Source organism: Cupressus sempervirens, chromosome 2, assembly GCF_028749045.1.
Source record: "Cupressus sempervirens isolate cs-2001-9-10 chromosome 2, ASM2874904v1, whole genome shotgun sequence".
NCBI lineage: Eukaryota > Viridiplantae > Streptophyta > Pinopsida > Cupressales > Cupressaceae > Cupressus > Cupressus sempervirens.
Window position 1 is genome coordinate 205784140 of NC_143119.1, and position 20944 is coordinate 205805083.

The following is a 20944-nucleotide window of genomic DNA, read 5'->3' on the forward strand; positions in this document are numbered from 1 at the left end:
GTAATTATAATTTAGAGCATTCCAGAAAAAGAATTAGATGAAAAGGCCCTATGGTTTGAAATTTATCGCAACTTTTCAATTTTTGGAGACCTCCTAAGAATGCTTTAAAGTTAGGTTAGAGGCATTAAATGACCTCAAATAGGGACAAAAAATGGGGGATGAGTGAATCTGGTACATAGGGCTATAGAGTGTTTTGAGAGCTTTCCAAAAATGCAAACGGTTCGTCAATTGGAGCTACAATTCAAAAGTTATGCCTCCTGAAAGTTCGGTTACCATTTCTGGATTCTTCTAATTTTGTGCCATCTTCTAATGCAACTTATAGAGCCTTCTATTTGGTTGGTGGATGCCTACTAGAACTTTCTAGATTGGATTTCTAATCTTTAACCTTGTAGGGTCTATTTAAGAACATTTCTGGCATTGTAAAAGGTAGTTCAGAGTGGAGTTTGAGAGGAGGTACTAAAAGGAGAAATTATCTCCAGACTTATACTGTTGTAAGGCCTTAGGGCATATTTTGAAGTTTATTTTCTCTATACTGAATGTAATAGCATATTTACATAGTTAATACATTTTTTCCTTTCTTTTTGTGTCCATTTTGTGCTTGGGTTGTGTCTCCATCAAGTGGTATCAGAGCATGTTTTCCTGAGTGTGTAGACAGAGCACCGATTGTGAGGCAGTTTGCACCAAGACCGTATGGTTGAGGGTTTGAGTTAAGAAGATGCCTCCATGAAGAGAGTGTGGTGGAAGGTCCGAAGCTATTAATCATAAGGAGGTTAGAGCCCTCCAAAGGAAGGTACAAGCATTGTAGCAGGACCTCCATAGAGGAACAAATGTTGCCGCAGGCGACGAAAGTGAGGAAGACAATGAAGAAGAAAAAATTGGACCAGAAGGGGAATTTGATGGAGAAGTTTTGAATCAGGCAGAGGAAAGACTTTTTAGGGCCATTACTAAGTTTGGGCAAAGACCTACAATTGATGTGGTTGTATTTTTAGGAAATCTGAAACCAGATGAGTTGATCGATTGGATCAATGAACTGGAAGAGTACTTTGAGTATGAGGATATCAGGGATCTAGATAGGCTTAAGTTTGTAAAGGTGAAACTAAAAGGCCATGCCAAAATTTGGTGGCAAGAGGTTCAATTGGAAAGAAACAGAAGAGGAAAGGAGAAGATCACAAGGTGGGATCATATGGTAGAAAAATTGAAGAAGTAATTCATTCCTATTAATTATGAGCTTGATTTGTTTAAGAAAATGCATGGGTTAAAGCAAGTAGGAAAATTAGTCCAAGAATATACAGAGGAGTTTTATTGACTTATGATTACAACAGGGCATGTAGAAGAAAATAAGGAGAAGGTTGCTCGTTATATCAGTGGGTTGTGACCTAGTATCTAGGAGGAATTAAGTCTAGTAAGAATGACCAGCGTTGAAGAGGCATATCAGTTTTCCCTATGAGTTGAAGAGAAGCTAAATAAGAGGTTTAAAGGGAGACAAAGAGGCATGGTCAAGGAGGAAGGGGTAGTGGTAGGTCATCTAGAGGCTGAAATGAAATCCAAAAGAAAAATGAAGATGTGCGTACTAGCAGGAACTAGAGGAATGAGGGTTTCAATCGCTCCCGTGATCAAGACTTTGGAAATTAGAGAGGAAGGAGTAGAGGACGTGGACAAGGAAGAGGAGGCTTTCATGGTACCTTTTTCCATTCCAATGAAGAAGGTCATCATGCCTTTGAATGCCCTCAATGATAAGGAAGGATAGATAGGAGAGGTGAGGGTCAAGCTAGGGTTGCTCATGTGGATGAGGATGCACAGTCATCACATTCAGAGGATGCAGAAAGAGGAGAGACTTTAGTAAATGAAAGGGTCCTACTAAGTGGTGAGATTGAACTAGGAAAAAGTTGGAGTTTGTTTTGTACCAGATGCAAGTGTGAGGATAAATGTTGTGATATGATCATTGATGGTAGTAGCATTGATAACTTGGTATCAGAGGAGATGGTCTCTAAGCTGAAGCTCAAGAGGGAGAAACACCCCCAACCCTATCAGATTCCTTAGGTGAAAGATGATCATAAGGTCTTGGTAAGTGAACAATATTTAGTGAAATTCAAAATTGGGAGTTATCTTGATGAAGTTCTCTGTGATTTTATTCCAATGGATGTTTGCCATCTATTTTTGGAAAGACCATGGAAGTTTGATAGGCATGCATTACATGATGGTCATGCAAACACATACTCTCTAACAAAGGATGGAGTTTGCCACAAACTGAAGCCCATGAAAAAGGAAGGTGAAAAGGTATGTAGTAGTGCTAGGATTTGTCTTGTTGATGGAAGGAAATTTTTAGATGGCATGAAACATCAACACATGTGCTATGCTTTGATTTCTAGGAAAGATAAAGAAGGTAGTAGTGAAATACCACTTGAAGTTTCAGATTTACTAGGTTAGTTTGGAGATATCATCTTTGATAATGTTCTAGAAGGATTGTCACTAGTAAGGCAAATCAGTCATCAGATAGATTTAATCCCAGGAGCTAGTTTGCCTAACAAGGCTGCTCATAGGATGACTCTTATTGAAACTGAGGAGCTAAATAGATAGGTTCAGGAGCTATTGAGGAAGGGCCTGATCTAAGAGAGCCTGAGTCCATGTGCAGTACTTGTAGTACTGGCACCAAAGAAGGATGGAGGGTGGAGGATGTGTACAGACTCTCAAGCTATAAATAGGATAACCATCAAGTATCGATTTCCTTTGCCAAGAATGGATGATCTTATGGACTGCTTGAGTGGATCTCAGTACTTCACAAAGATAGATCTCAAGAGTGGCTATCATTAGATATGGATATGAGAAGGAGATGAGTGGAAAACAACCTTCAAGACCAAGGAGGGTCTTTATGAGTGGTTAGTCATGCCCTTTGGATTGACAAATGCCCCAAGCACCTTCATGTGGCTTATGAATGAGGTACTTAAGAAGTTCTTGGGAAAATTTGTTACTGTCTATTTGGATGATATTTTAATTTTCAGCAAGACTTTGGAAGAACATTTATTGAATATTTTTGGTGTCCTTGAAAGTTTAAGGGAAGAGAAATTGTTAATTAATCTGAAGAAGTGTATCTTTGCAAAAAGGGAATTAGTCTACTTGGGGTTTGTTATATCACCTTGAAGGTCTCAAAATGGATCTAGAGAAGGTAAAAGCCATCTTCGAATGGCCTACTCCAAGGTCTGCTACTGAGATAAGATCATTTCATGGTCTGGTTAGTTTTTATAGGAAGTTCATTCAGAATTTTAGTGGCATATGTGCACCCCTAACTGACACAATAATGGGGGATAGAAAAGAGTTCAAATGGACTGCAACAGCTGCGAGAAGTTTTGAATTGCTGAAGAAGAAGGTGATAGAACAACCTGTGTTGGCACTTCCAGATTTTAGAAACGTGTTCCAGGTGGATTGTGATGCTAGTGGCAGTGCTATTAGGGCTGTATTAAGCCAAGAAGGTAAGCCTATTACATATTTTAGTGAAAAATTGAATGATGCAAAAAGGAAGTATTCTATTTATGATCAAGAGTTCTATGCAATAGTTCAGACCTTAAAGAAATGGAGGCATTATTTATTGGCAAAGGAATTTTTTTTGTATACTGATCATCAGGCATTACAATACCTAAATAGCCAAGGTAAATTGAATCAGAGGCATATGAAGTGGGTAGAGTTCTTGCAGAGCTATACATTTGTGTTGAAGCATAGAACTGGAAAATCTAATAGGGTTACAGATGCACTAAGTAGGAGACAGTAGTTGCTTACAGTAATGCAGGTTGAAGTAGTTGGGTTTGATGAAGCCAAGAATCTGTACTGTGAGGATCCTAATTTTGCTAAAGCATGAAAAGCTTTTAAGGAGCCTATTGCTATAGATAGAACTAAGTGGTTAGACTATCTGATTTAGGATGATATGTTATTCAAGGGCAGTCAATTATGCATTCCAGGGAGTTCCATGAGGGAAAATTTGATTAAGGAGAAACATAGTGGAGGTATGGAAGGACATTTTGGTCGAGATAAGACCATGGCCATTCTTAGAGAACATTATTTTTGGCCTCATATTTCACAAGTTGTGAAGAAGTTTGTACAGAGTTATTAGATTTGTCAAGTGGCCAAGGGATTTAGTCACAATACTAGGCTATATCAGCCATTGCGTGTTCCATCAAAGCCATGGGATGACATAAGTATGGATTTTGTTCTTGGATTGCAAAGGATACAAAGGGGTAATGACTCAGTATTTGTGGTGGTTGATAGGTTCCTCAAATGGCACATTTCATTCCATGCCACAAAACTCATGATGTTGTCCATATTGTAGACTTGTTTTTCAAAGAGTTGGTAAGACTACATGGTCTCCCAAGGAGTATAGTTTCTGATAGAGATACTAAATTTGTGGGGTATTTCTAGAGAACATTGTAGAAAAAGTTGAGAATAGACATGAAATTCAATTCCACACATCACCCGTAGACTGACAGCCAAACAAAAGTGGTAAACAAAAGTTTGGGCAATTTGCTGAGATGTTTAGTTGGGGATAAGCCCAAGGGGTGGGATTTGATTCTACCACAAGCAAATTTTGCTTACAATAACTCTATAAATAAGAGTATTGGTAGATCACCATTCCAAATTGTATATGGAAGTAGCCCAAGGACCACACTAGAGTTGAGGAAGATAGAGCAAGGGGAGAGGACAAGTGCTGAAGCTAAAGAATTTGTTGAACATATCAAGTGTCTAAAAGGGGAGGTTTAGACACACATTACGAAGATGAATCAAGAGTATAAAGCTAAGGCTGATCAAAGGAGAAGACATAAGGAATTCCAAGTAGGGGATCTAGTCATGGTACACTTACAAAAAGAAAGATTTCCATCTGGTACTTACAACAAGCTAAAAATGAAGAAATTTGGTCCTTGCGAAATTCTGAAGAAACATGACTCAGGAAATGCATATGAGGTGGAGTTGCTAGATAGAATTCATATTTCTCCTATTTTCAACATTGTAGACTTAACAGAGTATCACGATGATGGTGTAGATGGAGGAGATTCTAGATAGTCATGTGGGTAGGAGTACTAGAAATAGGCAGTATGAAGAGTATTTGGTCAAGTGGAAAGCACGGCTGATAGAGGACTCAACTTGGATTTTAGTAGCTAAGGTTTCCCATTTGGGATTTCCTCTACCATTCATAAAGTGACAGGGTCACTTTTCAATCTACCTTGGGTGTCTAATGTAGGAGCATCCAGAGGTATAAGTGCAATCCTATGTCACCCAAAAAAAATGTACTTAGACTTAGTTTTTGTTTCATGTGTTTTCATTTTTGGATACTCATTTGGGTCAAATAAAGGTTCCAACTCTCACAGTTCCACTAGTAGTGTTCTAAGATAGAGTATTTGAACACCTTGGGATACGTGTAAATGTCAAAAAAAGGAGTACATAATTCAGCCATCATTTTGGTGAACTAGAAGGTGTAAATTGGCCAAAATATTTTAATTGTAATTTAGAGCATTCCAGAAAAAGAATTAGGTCAAAAGTCCCCACGGTTTGAAAGTTATCGCAATTTTTTAGTTTTTGGAGACCTCCTAAGAATGCTTCAAAGTCTACAGTTCAAAAGTTATGCCTCCCAAAAGTTTGGTTACCATTTCTGGATTCTTTTAATTTTGTGCTGACTTCAAATGTGACTTCTAGAGCCTTCTATTTGGTCGATGAATGCCTACTAGCACTTTCTAGAATGTATACCTAATCCTTAACCCTTCGGGTTCTATTTAAGAACATTTTTGGCATTGTAAAAGGCATTTCGGAGTGGAGTTTGAGAGGAGGTACTAAAAGGAGAAATTATCTCTAGACTTATACTATTGTAAGTGCTTAGGGCATGTTTTGAAGTCTATTTTCTTTGTACTGAATGTAATAGCATATTTACACAGTTAATACAATTTTCCCTTTCCTGTTGTGTCCATTCTGTGCTTGGGTCGTGTCTCCATCAACTCTTCTATATATTGAATACCGATATGAATATTTACATCCTTTCAATTGGAACTATTTAAGATGTGACTTTAAAAACAAAATCCTAGTTCTTCCTTAAGAAATTAATTAGAAATGGTGGAGTCACCCACTTCTTGAGTGACATAACTATCATCACTTGAACTAGCTGGCTCAATAGATTTGGGAATCCACTACTGTCTCATCTACTTCATGATGTTATCTACTTTTTCTTTCTTTTCATCTTCAAATCTACCAGCATTCATGCAATTCTTAGCTATATGACCAAGTTCAGTACATGTGTAACATCTTATGGTGGTATCATTTATTCTAATGTGATGCCTAACACAATTCATAGCATTGTGTCCATATTCTCCATAGTAATGGCATCTACACCAAGTGTTGTAGTCCCAATCAAATATTTCCTTCACAAATTGTTTAGCTAGATTGAATAACTTAGATCTACATTCAGATGCCTTGTGACCTTGTTTCTTTCATTTGTGACACTTGCCCTCAAACTTTGGTTTTTCTTTGCACTCATTAGCTTTATGACCATGCTGAATGCTAATATAGCATTTTCCATTGAATTTTTCCTTTTCATTTCTCCAACATTTATTTGATGTATGACCTATCTTACCATAGTATTTGCAAGTAGGTCTTTGATTCCTTTGAGCACCCTTTTTAAAGGATTCACTTTCTTCTTTGTATCCAATTCCCACCTTCCCCTTTTTCCTATAAAGATTCTACTCACTTTGTTGATTCAATTGATCGATGTTTGCTTGGGAGTTCATTATTCTTTCACTGAGTTCCTTTTTAGAATTTAGATCAATTTTCATCCTTTCATTGATTTTCCTTTCAATGTTTAAGTCATTCCTTAACCTTTCATTTTTAGATCTCAGACTCATGATTTCTTCATTTGCATCGGAGAGCTGATTAATAAGGCTTTCTTGCTGAATGGATTGATTTTGAATTTCATTGTTCCTTACCTCAAAGTCTTATTTTACCTTATTTCTCTATTCTAAGATTCGCACAATCTTATTGACTAAATTTCTTATTCTCTTTTCAATTTTCTTACTTCTTCTTGTAGGGGGCCATTCTTATCTGGGACTTCTTTAATTGCATCATTTGCTTCATCTAAACTGTTTGAAGGGAGAAAATCTTCAATCTTTTCTTCAACATACTGGTGGTCATTCATCTGATTTGCAAGTTCCTTCCTTCCTTTTAGGGATTGGGAAAGATCTTCTTTTTCTTTCTTGAGTTGAGCTATGGCCATCTCTTGATCTAACTTTTCATTGTCAATACCTTTGTCAAGTCTAAATATCTCCATTTTCCTTGATCTTTTCTCAAGCTATCAAACTTTATCCTGAGAACCACAAAGCTCTAATACCAATTGTTGAAAATATTTAAGACTAGCTAGGTTATTAAGAGGGGAGGAGCGAATCAGTAACCTCACAACTTTTAACAAATTTAGAACTTACCATTAATAGATCTAATCTACTGCATGCATAAGAAACTAAAAGCATAAAACACTTTAAACACAATATTTGGTGACCCAAAAACCTTCCAAATAGAAAGTAAAACTAGGGTGGGAATGATACCCACAAAACTTCAATATTGTATCATCAATTTGGCCTATTAAGTCTTACAATGATCACTTTTGATGATCTTCCTTATTATGAGCAATTAGAACTACTAGGTCCACCTTGTTAGTGGTTTTACAAACATACAATGAAGTATGCACTCGGTAAAGTGATTTAAAGAAAGGACTGTTAAGTCTACCTTGTTAAAAGATTTGAAGTTGATTCACCTATTAGGATGAAATAGTAGATCTGATTTACAACTAAATTTTTGATCGAGATCTTTGAAGTACTGATCACCTCTATGTGATAGATGTAACTATGCTACTCCTGATATGGCCTTGCAATTTGTTCTACTATTGATTCACATTCACATACTTGTATTTCATTCACAAAATCTCATATTGCTACATTACACACTTTGGATATGATACAATACATTACATATATACCAATACAATTCACATAATTGCAATGTCACCCATTACACAAGTGAACACCAATATTACAAAGTTAGCCCAAATGTAGATACTTGGGCTTTGAAAAATTACTTAGTGAATTTATGATACACAACATCCACTATCATTGCTCAGTATCATTGTGCACTTAGTAGAAGTAGAGGCTCGATCCATACTAATCACTTTAACATAGTTTCAAACTCAGTATACACTGGTGACTTGGTAGATACAATGTCACTTGGTAGAAATTGAATTCCATGTTAACCATACCTACACTCAGTAAACACTAATCATCTCATCACTTATTTAACATTAACTTTGCTTCACAAGAAGTGATGATTTGGTAGACACTATAAAGCTTGGTAACCATTGAACTACTCGGTAAGAATTGTTGGTCTTCTCATTGCCTAAATTCACTTGGTAACCACTGGAATGCTTTGTAGGAACTGTGAAGCTTGGTAACCACTAAATTACATGGTAAACATTGGAGACTATTCAAGGAGCTCGGTAACCATACAAAATCTAAATAATTGTTGTCACTAATAATAAACTTGACTTAATGTCAACATACACTACCTCACATTTGGTAGTCTTTCCACACACTCACAACTTCATCACTCCTCTGCACCTCCTCTTCTCTAAAATGGATCAATCATGACTAAAAACTTCACCACAATCCCTACTTAAACCAATCTAAGCCACAAGTCAGCCCAAAATTCCAAAAACTAATATTGAGTACTTGAAAGGCCACAAGTCGGCCTACAATAACAATTAAATGCCCAAAATCAATACCTGAGAAAAATTGTGATATCTCCTAGATCTAATAGAATTAGAACTTGCACTTCAAATTGAGTGTATAATGTTAGGTCTCATATAACCCATTAAATCCACAAAATCTTATTCACCAAGGATATGTGCACATCCATCCCAAAAGTTAAGCACACAAAATTACAAGAAATTGATACTCTAGAATAATTGACATATCTCCCAAGTTATAATGTATTAGGATGTTTTCCTTGGGTCATAGATATTAATCTAGTCCTTCTTCAATCCCTGAAAAAAAAATCCACTCATTCAATGTGAAAGATTATTTATGTGCCCTACAATAGGCACCCAGAAACAAGAAAATATAGTTCCAGTAGCAAGGTACAAATAGCTCCAACTTCAACTCAATCCATCCAAAATATATGCAATCATGAGGAAAGGTTCCCCAATGTTTATCCAACACATACCTAACCATAAAAAAACATAACTCTACCAAAATACAAGCTTGATGCTCTTGCATCAAACTCCCTAGGTAAATACAAAAGTATGCCCCATACTTTGATGCCCAAAGAAAGATCTGCAACCAACTTCATCTTCATCAAAGGCTTCCACTTCATCAAAGTCAATAGAAAAAATCTAAAAATCAACCATGTATGCTTCATCTATTGAAAAATTATAATCAAATACATATCAGCAATCCAATTAGCATGCTCACACCCAAGAACAAACTAAACATAAGGCTTCATCTGCAAACTCTCATCCACATCAGCAACTACTGAATCCATACTAGCATAAACAAACTCCATATCAAAAGAAATATGTAACTCCTTAGTAACATATGCCAAACTCTTAATACTAGCAACCTCATTTCTCACAATAAGATGCTTTGCAATACACAACTTATCACCAATAAGAACTAGATCATCCATGACTAAGTGCTATATAATTTCATGTTAGATCAACCTAACTGATCATTAAAACCAATGTCTTTCCCAATATCAACAAGGTTAGGAATATCTTTAGTAAAAGCCTCCAACTGCTCTACAAGTTTTGTATTAGACTTCATAGACTAATCAACAAAACCAGCCTCTTTTGCCTTAACCTTGTCATGCCATCTTCTCTCACAAACAAGTCTCTTAATCGGCCAAAAAAATCTCTCTAGATCAGTAGACTCTAGCTCTACAAACATCTACAAAATTCCTTCCTCATCTTGTCCTAATCTTGATCATATAAACTAGTTTCAAACTAAGCAACCACCTTGTTAGCTTGATTAGCCAGACTACCTTAAACCTGAGCAAACATCTCGAAAAACCTTCTTTCTAGCACATCATGGAGATTTACAATCATCTCAGGGTCCAATCCTCTTGAAGCCATCTCTCAAGATCTTTATAAAACCTCTACAACAAATCCTTCCCATGCTCCTTGTGACAACCTTGAATTGTTTGCAAGTCAAATCAAAACTTGCCACCTCACATAAATTATCAAGAACCAAATCACAAGTCTAAGACCACATATCTGCAATCTACAATGTCTCTATGGTCATGTCTCAACATGATCAGTCTTCCATGTTCACATCCATCAATCCATCTATAAGCCCTCTACAATTGCAATTCAAAACCATGACCAACCAACTCACAACTAGAAAGAAAATCCAACATGAGATCAAGATCAACCTATATCTACTTCTCCAACCCAAGTCCTAGTGTAAACTACCTAAGCTTTAGCGATTTGTCTACACACTCAATAAAAACCTTCAGTTTGATACCATCTGATGTAATGCAAGGTAAGAGAATTACCAAAGGAGATGTCTTAGCCCCAAACAATATAACCACACAGTGGAAACATAGTAGCAAGAAGCAACAATGCAAGATGTGATACCAAATTATAATAATTTATTCATAGATGAAACTAATTACATGTAATGTGTTGGGATATAAGGTCTTGTTAGTTACAACCAAATACAAAGCAAGTAATAGTTCCCTCAAGATCTAATCCAAACACTATGCTAGCTAGTCCAGCTCTATAACATAACAACAATCTGAAAGAAACCTAAAAGGAAATATAAACTTGTGCTCACAAGCCCACCAACAAACCTCTTTGTTTTCTAGCCACAACTCTTGCTCTACTCCAAATTTATGCAAGACCCAAGTGTAAAATACCTCACATTTGATGCACTATGTCTAGACACTTACAACTCTTCCATAATCTTGTTCTAAACTGCCTCGCATTTGATGCTCTATCCACAAACTCAGGAAAAACTCACTCCTCTCCACCTCCTCTTCTCTAAGATTGATCAATAAAGACAAAATACTTCACCACAACCCCTACTTATACCAATCTAAGCCATAATTCACCCCAAAAATGCTAAATACTAACATTAAATACTTGAAGAGCCACGAGTTGGCCTATAATAGCAATTAAATGTCCAAAAATTGATTCCAAAGAAAAACCATGATATCTCCTAGATTTGATTGAATTAGAACTCATGCTTTGAACTAAGGTTAGATTTTTAGGTTCTCTACTACCCTTAAATATGAAAATTTTGATTCACCAAGGATAAGTGTGCATACATCCTGAAAGTCAAGCACATAAAATTATCACACAAAACTATTAAAAATGGATACTCTAGGAGAATTTCCATATCTCCAAACTTTTAATGAATTAGGAACTTTTACTTGGATCATAGATATTAATCTAAGCCCTCTACAATCCTTAAAAATAAGATCCTCTCATTCATTATGAAAAATTAGTTCCATTCCCTACAACAAGCACCTAGAAATAGAAAACACAGTTCTAGCAGCAAGGTACAAACAACTCAAACTTCAAGTCAATCCATCCAATCTCTATGAAATCATGAGGAAAGGTTCCCCAATGTGTCTCAAAAAAATACTTAACCATTAAAACCATAACTCCACCAAAATCAAAGCTCAATGCTCCCGCATTAGTTTAGAGCTTCTGCAACTTTTCTCTTCAAAGTCTTATTTACACACTTCAATGTGCTATCAAATCACTCTTTAATCACTCTAAAATATTTGCATGAAAAAATGGTACACATAATCTTGTTTCAAATATTTAAATTACTCCAAACCAAACTCCACATTAAATGTGTATCTACCACAAATTAAATGATACTATCACTGATTACTAGTAAACTTGTTTTCTATCTTCCAACCTACCACAATCATATTTAAGCTTGCGCACTTGACCATAGTTTTCTCTCTATGTCCTCTACCCTCTATTAACTGAACAACTTCTAATTCACTCTCCAACATTAATTATAATTTAGGTGAAATTTTACCTCTATTGAAATTTCTTAATTCAGTGAGGATGAGTCACAAACAACTTCTAACTTCAATCTCTCTTAGGTGCATCAAAATACTATTCCTCCAAAACTATATAAGAAGTTTTTAGATCCTTATCTTTCAAAAATTCTTCTTTTAATTCATCAACATATTCCTTGATTTCTTCCTTTTGATTGTTATCATTTCTTTTCTCACTTATGTTATTGTTACTTTTATGATTAGGATTTTTGTTGAATTTTATTCTATACATTATGCAATGTCTCACTTTGTGTCCAAAGTAATTGCATAACTAACATATATGTGCATTCTTATTTTGTTTGGGTGGTTCATCTTGCTTACATTTCTCAACTTTCTTTATTTTCTTAGGCTCATCATGTTTCTTAGAAAGATCAACTAGTTCAATCTCTTTGGATACTTCATTAGTAATGCTTGATGAAAAATCTTACTTAGATTAGATTCTTTAGGGGATTCAACAACTAGATTTGGTTCTTTTCTAATTTCAACTTTCTTGGCTAAAATTTCTCCAATAAGGTAAGCAAGGGCTATTTTATCATAAGAAGTTTCTAGTGAAATACTTGTTCATTAATTTTCTCACTACTCAAATAAAGTGTCTCTAACTATTTCTTAGCTTGTGTCAATTCTCCTTTCAGATTAGTATTATACTTTTCAAATTCTACATGCTCAATATTAATACAATTGAATTTAGATGTTAATTGACTCAACTAGGATCTAAGGTTTGTATTCTTAGATTTTAGATTAGGTTCACTCTCACTACCATATTTCTTAAGACTCAACTTAAGTTCCATAATTTTTAACTCATTTTTCAAGATCTCATTTTCTTTCTTGGGGTTTCCTATTTCATCATTGTCACTAGTCTACACATTTGATTCCTTACAAAATTTTAGATCACTAATCTTGTCTTTCAATTTTCTAATGTAAACTTTTGCATCTTCATAACTATCTTTCAGGTTATCACTTTCTTCTATAAGAAGGCCAATCTATTCAAGAGCTTCTTCAAAAATTCTCTTTAATTGTTCCATATACATAGGGATCTTACTCGAGTTGTTAAGCTTCTTTAGAGTAATTGTGATTTGATACCAATTTTAAGAAATAGATAATACTGAGGGGGTGGGAGGGCATGGTGTTGAATCAAAACTCTACAAACTTTTTCCCACAACTCAATATTGTTAATTACTTTATTACTTGCATATGTTCAAGTAAACCAACAATGTTGAATAGTAAATATAACTATAGACAAAGAGAACTCATAACACCATCATTTATTAACTAGGGAAACCCTAGGAAAGGGAAAATCATTATGGGGATGATAACTACCAGATGATCCACTAAAAAAATGAATCTTGTTAAGGATAATGACCTTGATAGAATTTGTTAGCTTGGTCTTTCACATCCAAAAATTTGTTTCATTTTATAGTGAAAATCCCATTTGATTCATTGAAATTGAGGGTCATGTATGTTTAAACTCATTTTCCCTAGACAAAAACCTCAAATTTTATGATTAGCCTAAATATTATTTATGCCTTAGGTTTTCAATAATAGGGTTGCATTGGTTCATTTTAAAAATATGCATGAATTTTTTTTCCTTAGAAAATCTTTACCTTAGCCTTTTCTCTAACTATGGTTTTAACCATGAGTCAACCTACATAGTGTTCCTTTGAACTTCTTTAACCTTATATGTTTCAATTCCTAACCATTGATTGTGAGAAGATCAATGAGTGTTGCTTTTCTACAATTTGAACTTCCTCAAACTTTAGACAATGCATGGAAGTGATGTCACAACACATGGACTTTATGGTGTCATATCATTTTTTGACCTCAAAAGGTAGACATATCAAAACAATTGAGTAGCTGTTAGATAGTTTTCAAAACATGGTGTTAATTTAGCACTATTTCAGTTTATTTAATTGGTCATTGGACTAAATCAAAGAGGATATGTTGCACCGTTGATCATCTAAAGATCAAAAAATGTCACTTTCTCACTTTATGGAAGTTCATGAATTTTAGAGAAATTGGGGAAGTGCCAAATTGACACATAGTCATGTTGGGTCATCTTTTCTAGAGGTTGTCAAGAGATGCTAAGGTGGTGTACACTCAAATACTTTATGATGAGTTGCAAGGAGAATTGCATGTATGATGAGTTAGAGGTTGAGTGTTCAGTGGGTCTCAAATATTAAAGGAAAGTGTAGTAACAACCAAGGTTTTTAATGATTTTTGACCATTGGAGATCAAGGATCATGACTTTCCCACAATTTAAAACTACTCAAAATTGAGAGATTGTGAGAAAGAAATGTTTTGATGAGTGGCCAGTTTCACAAAAGAGTAATGCAGTTATTTTTTTTAAAAGCTAAGTCATCTAGTTTATGAAGATCAACAACTATATTTGAAGTTCTAGAGTGCAACATGAAATATGACTATTAGAACATTAATTTTCATTAATGTTGTTTCATGTGAGACTAAATTTGGAATAAGGTTTCCAACTTTTCATGATTAAACACCAAGGTTGCAAAATTTTCATAAATTGGGAATATCCAGAGCTTAAGGTGCATTTTCTGAGGGTTTCAAGTTATTGCTAACTAATCCTTTAGTGGAATAAATAGGAAAATCAGGTCAGCACTAAGCCTTTTAGTTAACTGAAAAATCATAGTTACAATAAGATAATATTTTTTGTATGCCTCCATGAAGAGACCTTTCAAGAAAGATAGATTACCAACATAGGGTTGTGCATGGCAATTTCTTAGAACAACTACCATAGTCCACAAATAAATTTTCTAGGGGAAAGGAATTGATACATAAAAACCCTAGGTTATTAGTCAATGAGGGTTTCTATGATAGGGAAAATTGGCTAAGGGATGCTCAAATGTCAATTGCAGGTTTATATTTATTCTAGAAATGGGTTCGAGAAAGAAAACTCAATACCTCTCTAAGAAATCGATTGGAATTTGACATTGGAAACTTGATTGTAGCAGGGCTTTTCTTTGATGATGACTTACTTAAAATAATGTCAAAGAAGTATGATCCAATAACCAAGATAGTGTAAAATCATTCTGGTGATAATCTTTTAAGGGTTTTTGTTGGTGTCTTTTCAACTATTGAACAAAAAAGGCTTAATAACAAGATAATAATACTCACAAATCTAAAGACTAGCTACGTCCCATTAACAATTATGTTTGCATATCATTTGGAACAAACTTCAACAAAACTAGGACTAGTATTCTACTCTTTAGGGTCTACAAAACCAAGGTGGGTATACATAAGGGATGATTCAAAATGAATGTAGCTATATGAGAATTTTATTAGTTTCATTTTGATTCTCATCTTCTATCTCTAACATATATATATCTTATCCATTAATTGACACTTTCAGGTGATATACATCTCTTATAAGTAGATTTAGTCACAATTCTTCTTAGATTTGCAAGTGCTTCCAGCAATAGTAGCTAACTAAATCTTAAAGGTTACATGCAAACAAGTGCAAACCATCCTTGAAACTCTTCAAATAGTAAAATAAACTTGATTTTGATTTTAGACTTGATGCTTATTCATGATCTACCTATCTACAAACTAGATTAATTACATTAGTGGATATTCCATTGGGATTTAAAGTCTACTCCAATTTATAGATCTGATTTGTTGCATTACAAAAAATATTATCAACAATTCTTACTGGAATTCATTCTATCAGACATCCTTTCTACTACAATAGCAATCCCATTAAATTCACTACATCATTTACTTAATTCATTGAATCAATAGCATTAATAAATTGACGTACAAACTAAGCGAATTGCATTCAAGTGGATAAGCTTTAATCACATAGTATCAGAATAACTAGGTAATAACAAAGGAGACAAAATTCAGCAAGAATAGATATGGGGATAGTTCAATTTTGTATTAATATCCTTTTGAAAATTTGCATACAATTATAATAAGAATTTGAATGACTCTAGACCTGGCATTTGACCCCTATAATGTCAATATATTCCAAGTACTTTCAAAGAGAATACATCATAAATTTTTCATACTTTTAATTGGATTGAACCATACTCAATATAAACTAAAATTGTATTAGAAATTTGACTATTCTCTAGCCTTGGAATCTCACTTATATAGAGTGAGATGCAACGAGCTTCAGGCATCAAGAATTTACAAGTGTCCTTTTACAAAAGATATTTACATTTTTCTTAACAAGAAAATACAAAATTTTATGGAATCGAAAGGTAATACATCATATTATTCTTTTGGTAGGTTCCACTTCTATTACATCTTCTAATGCTACTAAATTTTTGATTGGCTACAATTCTAAATCTTCAGTATATGCAACTGTTAGACTAGCCAATGATGAAGCTTGTTTTGGCAATTGCAAATAAATCTCACCTCAAGGGTTTTCACTATTTTCATCATAGACAAACAAAATTACTTTTACTCTTCTCTCTTCCTCAGTGATTTCAACATCATGGACCTATGGACCTGCCACTGAAACTAGTTGCTTGCCTTTATTTTCTTCTTCCCTTTGGCCTTGTGTAGTTTTATCAATGATCTATACTTCATCTTCCTGCACCTCATCATTATCAATTTCACCTTCTTCAAAATATTCATTAGAAGCAATATCTATCATCCGCTTGTTAAAAAGTGTGTCATCTGGCCAATTAAATTGCAGAATATCTTATTGCTTCTTGATAACATATTCACCCTTTTGTCAATATTAATAAAATCTTGTTTTAAAGAATTAAAGAATGTCTAGAACTAAACTAATTCCTCTATTGTGGTGGCCCACCATGCATGACCTTTTTCATTGATGACTTTATTCATTCTCAAATAGAATAGGCCATCCAATTCTTTGGCCTATTCATCTTTATTCTTTAGTTTATTTTTTCTATCCAAATAATGTGGGAATAAATCAATTTTCTGGCTCTTATACTTATCCAAATAGCTAACAATTTTTCTTTGTAGCTCAACTCTCCTGTCATCAAATTCTATGAGATCATGAACAAGATCATAAGTTATTTCAATCTGATCATGTGAAGACCTTATAATAGAGTAGCACAAGAATGTAATTTCTTTCCTTCTCTTTCCCCACTTATTCACAATAGGCTTCAAAGCCTCATCATTTTCTTTTATTTCATCCCATATGTTTATTGTTCTTTTTAATTGATCATAAAATAATGGCCATTTATTTTTATCTCCTAGATACATGAGAGCCTTTCTTAATTTGTCTTCATATTGCACATTTAGTTGTACAAGTAATGCCCATAGTTTTCTCTTTTTTTCATCAAAGTCTTCAGTTGTGTAACATTGTGGCCTTTGTGGAGTATCTAGCATTTCTATGAGGAGTGTATTTAAAAGCTTCCACTAGAGTGTGAGGATATGTGATTATTGGCCTAGAAGACCTCTCCATTACCTTATTTTCATGTTCAATTCTTTTCTGAACCTCTTTATTATAAGCCTCCAAAACTCTCTCATACTTACTTTGTAGTTCAAACATTGTCTTCTCTCTCTTTTTTTTGTAGTATCCAAAAAAAAATTAGATGTTCCAACACCCCTGTGTGCTTCCTCTACATGGGAGGTATCTGCTACTCTTTCTACAATGATATTTCCCATTAACCTAGAGTCATCTGGCTATGATGAAACAACCCTTGATCCCTTCCTTAATGACCATATAACCGAAGTGGCTTAGTCCTCACTGAGAGTAGTACCTTTGAATTCTTTCTTATTTTGGTCCTATAGGTCCAATTTATTTGAAATAGAATTAAAAATTAGAGCACCTACTATGTCTCAATTGGGTAGCAGTAAAATATTTGATGATCTCACCATCTGTCTCTGCTCTTCACAACTTATACTTTGGAATTCTTACATCATCTTATCTTTTATTTAATTTTTCAAGGCTACCTCATCCAACTCTAGATGCTCTATTCTTAACTTATTACATCTTTCTTCATACTTTCCTATGTTTTTTCTCTGTGTAAACTAGTGGAAAGCTTTGGACTTAACAAAGCTATCATCTAAAAAAAAATGTCAACTAGCTTGCTCTATCATAGGGTCTAATTCCCTTCCTTTAAAATCTACTACTAACAACTCTAGGCTTGGCATAGGAGGCTCCTAGAGGTTTCCTTCATCTAATTTTTCTTGGGTAATAAAAATTCCTCCTTGTGACCCTAGTTGTTCAATTTGCACTCCAGTAAGCTATTCCTCTTCAATTCGCAGAGGGGATTGTGTAGGTGAATATTCCTCAATGTGAGGACATTGATCTTTTGTTATTTTTTGCCTATTAGGGGAGGGCACAACACATCTTTCTTCTAAGACAACACTACTAGATGCTATTATTTGTTTACCTTTATCCACAATAGTCTCCTTATTTTGAATGACATTTTAATTAGACATTTTTTGGACAATCAATTGTCCTACTCCTAAATTGGGAGTGTGTTGGTGTTTTGAAAGGCTACAAGTTTCAAATTACCCTGATGAGAATAAGGTATATCTAGGAGCAGCTAACTCCCATCTTCAACATACTATTTTAGATGTCGAGCCAACTATAAGGCTAGGCCCTTCTTTTACTTTAGGCTTTGCAAAACCTAGGTGGGTGGACATCAGATTCAATTAATATGGCACCAGTGCAAAAACATATTCCTAAATTTATTAAGTATATTTAATACTTATATCTCCTAATACTTATATAATAAAAAAGATCTTATAGTAGTAAACTAAAATTCTATTATATTCACAAGTTGAGTGATGGCAACACTTTTTAGCTCTTCAACATGAAAAGGATAAACATTTGATTAATGATGTTGAATTCAGAAAAACCCCAAATATGTAGCAATATGAACAAGTGATCCTATAAATGATCAGTGCCTTATCTATTGGGAAATTCCATGAATCAAATGCATACATCAGTGATATCAAGGACACATTTCATTCACCCAAACATCATAAGTATCCTATCACTTTGTGAATCAGACATCAATGTTCATTATGACCTCATTCTCATGAAATATCCTTCTCAAATAACTAGTTATCCTATCAAACACATCAAGCATTTACTTGGCCCTTTGTTCCAATAGCAAAACATATTTGACATACAACCTTGAAGGGATGTACATGGATCTTAGCTCTTTGTTCCTAGACCACATAAGATTGCAAATTACTAAGATAGGAGATGAGAATCAGAATGTAACTAAAGAAATTCTTGCTCATTTGTATTCATTTCTTTGAAATAATACATTCAAATGCTTGAAATCAAAACATGAAAGCACCTAACATATAAAAAATGGTTGTATTATTTTTCCTACTATTTTTCATACAAGAGAAATTGTTGAAAGAATGAAGGTGGAATCAGAATTATGGATCCAATGAAGTGGTCTCACAAAAAGACTACAAATTTTCCAACCAACAATGATATCACAAATCTAAGAAAAAAAAAGATTAGAATCCATGCAATGGATGAAAGAAAGAAAGATATAGACAAGGAGTGAATTCCAAGATCAGATCTAAAGACAACATGTGTCCGCTTGAAATTCCAACTTTTTTTTTTTCAAAACCTCTTTTTCTTTCTACCATTTTGATCTAATTTTGTTTTTATCATTACTTTGTAACAAACTTGTAAATATCTCCTATTCAATGATGAAAACTATTTTGTTTGCCAAAATATTTGAAAACATATAGAATGCTGATAAAAATTCCATTTAACTAACTCGGATGTGACCAAATTCAATCTCAATTGCATTTTCACTATCTTTTATATTTAATCAGTTCATTGCCATGCTAGAAATCAGTTTTGAACTTTAATGCCTGAAGGCAATTACAAGTTAGGAATCTAGGAAAAAACCTCTTGTAGCTTGAACAAATTGCTTCTTGTAGAAAAACTAACCTCTTAATTAGAAAGTTTTTCTTCTCTCAATTCTAGCAATATATAATATTGCTATATTTGCCTCTTAGAAACCTCTAGAATCTTAATTTGAAAAATATACCCCCTCTTATAACTATCTAGTCTGCAACTAGGCCCTGACATGTGCCACATGGCCTGCTACCATTGGTCACCTAACTACTTAGTCACCACCTGCTTCATTAATGCCATGTCACCATGTACCCTAGGCCCACTACCACATGGTGCCTAGGTGCATTCCCACATTGTTTAACCATCGAGCAACTTCCCCAAGTGGGAAGTGCCCACCATAGGATGTGCCATGTTGTGCAATTCTATGCCTCCTTTTGGTCTACCATGTTAGCACATGTGTTGTTTTCTTTAAAACTTCTAACAAGTCACCTCTAGCTAGCATCCACATCTGGTGTACAGGGCCCACTTTGTAACTCACAGCTTCAAAAAGCCATTTTTCCTTAAGACATAGTGCTCTATGCATGGAATTGTATTTTAAGTGTAATGTGTATATACACTTATCAATTTGGGATAAAAAAATTTGATTGCTTATGGTGCAAAAAACAAAGGCTTCCTCCTTAGCATTTTTGCAATAAATTTTCTTACCTCTTTTATTTGCAAGCTCCTGCTCCACATACTTAAGCATATTAGTATCCTCTACTATGACAACAATTTCTTGACCAAACATATCTTGAAGAACAAACTCTTCCTTTTCCCCTTCATCTATTGCAAGAGCAACATCTTTATTTGGTTCCATTGTTCCCATTTCCATACTAGTACCATCTAAATATATGGATCCATTACTAGAGGAGCATCTCCACATATTGAATGAAAAGGAGGTACACCATAATTTAAAGGCTGAAGAAAAGTAGCTCTTAGTCCCTTCAGATAGGTGTCTGAAAATAGAAACTAGTCTGACCAAATTTGGAGAGCTTTCAACACTCTCTCCTTTAGAACTTCTATAGTTATCTAGCCACTAATGCT

General features: G+C 34.4%; 1 pseudogene; it reads right to left on the minus strand.

Moving 5' to 3' along the window:
• The window catches only part of LOC149571774 (ADP-ribosylation factor-like), a 142649-nt pseudogene extending 121932 nt beyond the window's left edge, over positions 1-20717 (minus strand).
• Between the last annotated feature and the right edge of the window lie 227 nt (positions 20718-20944).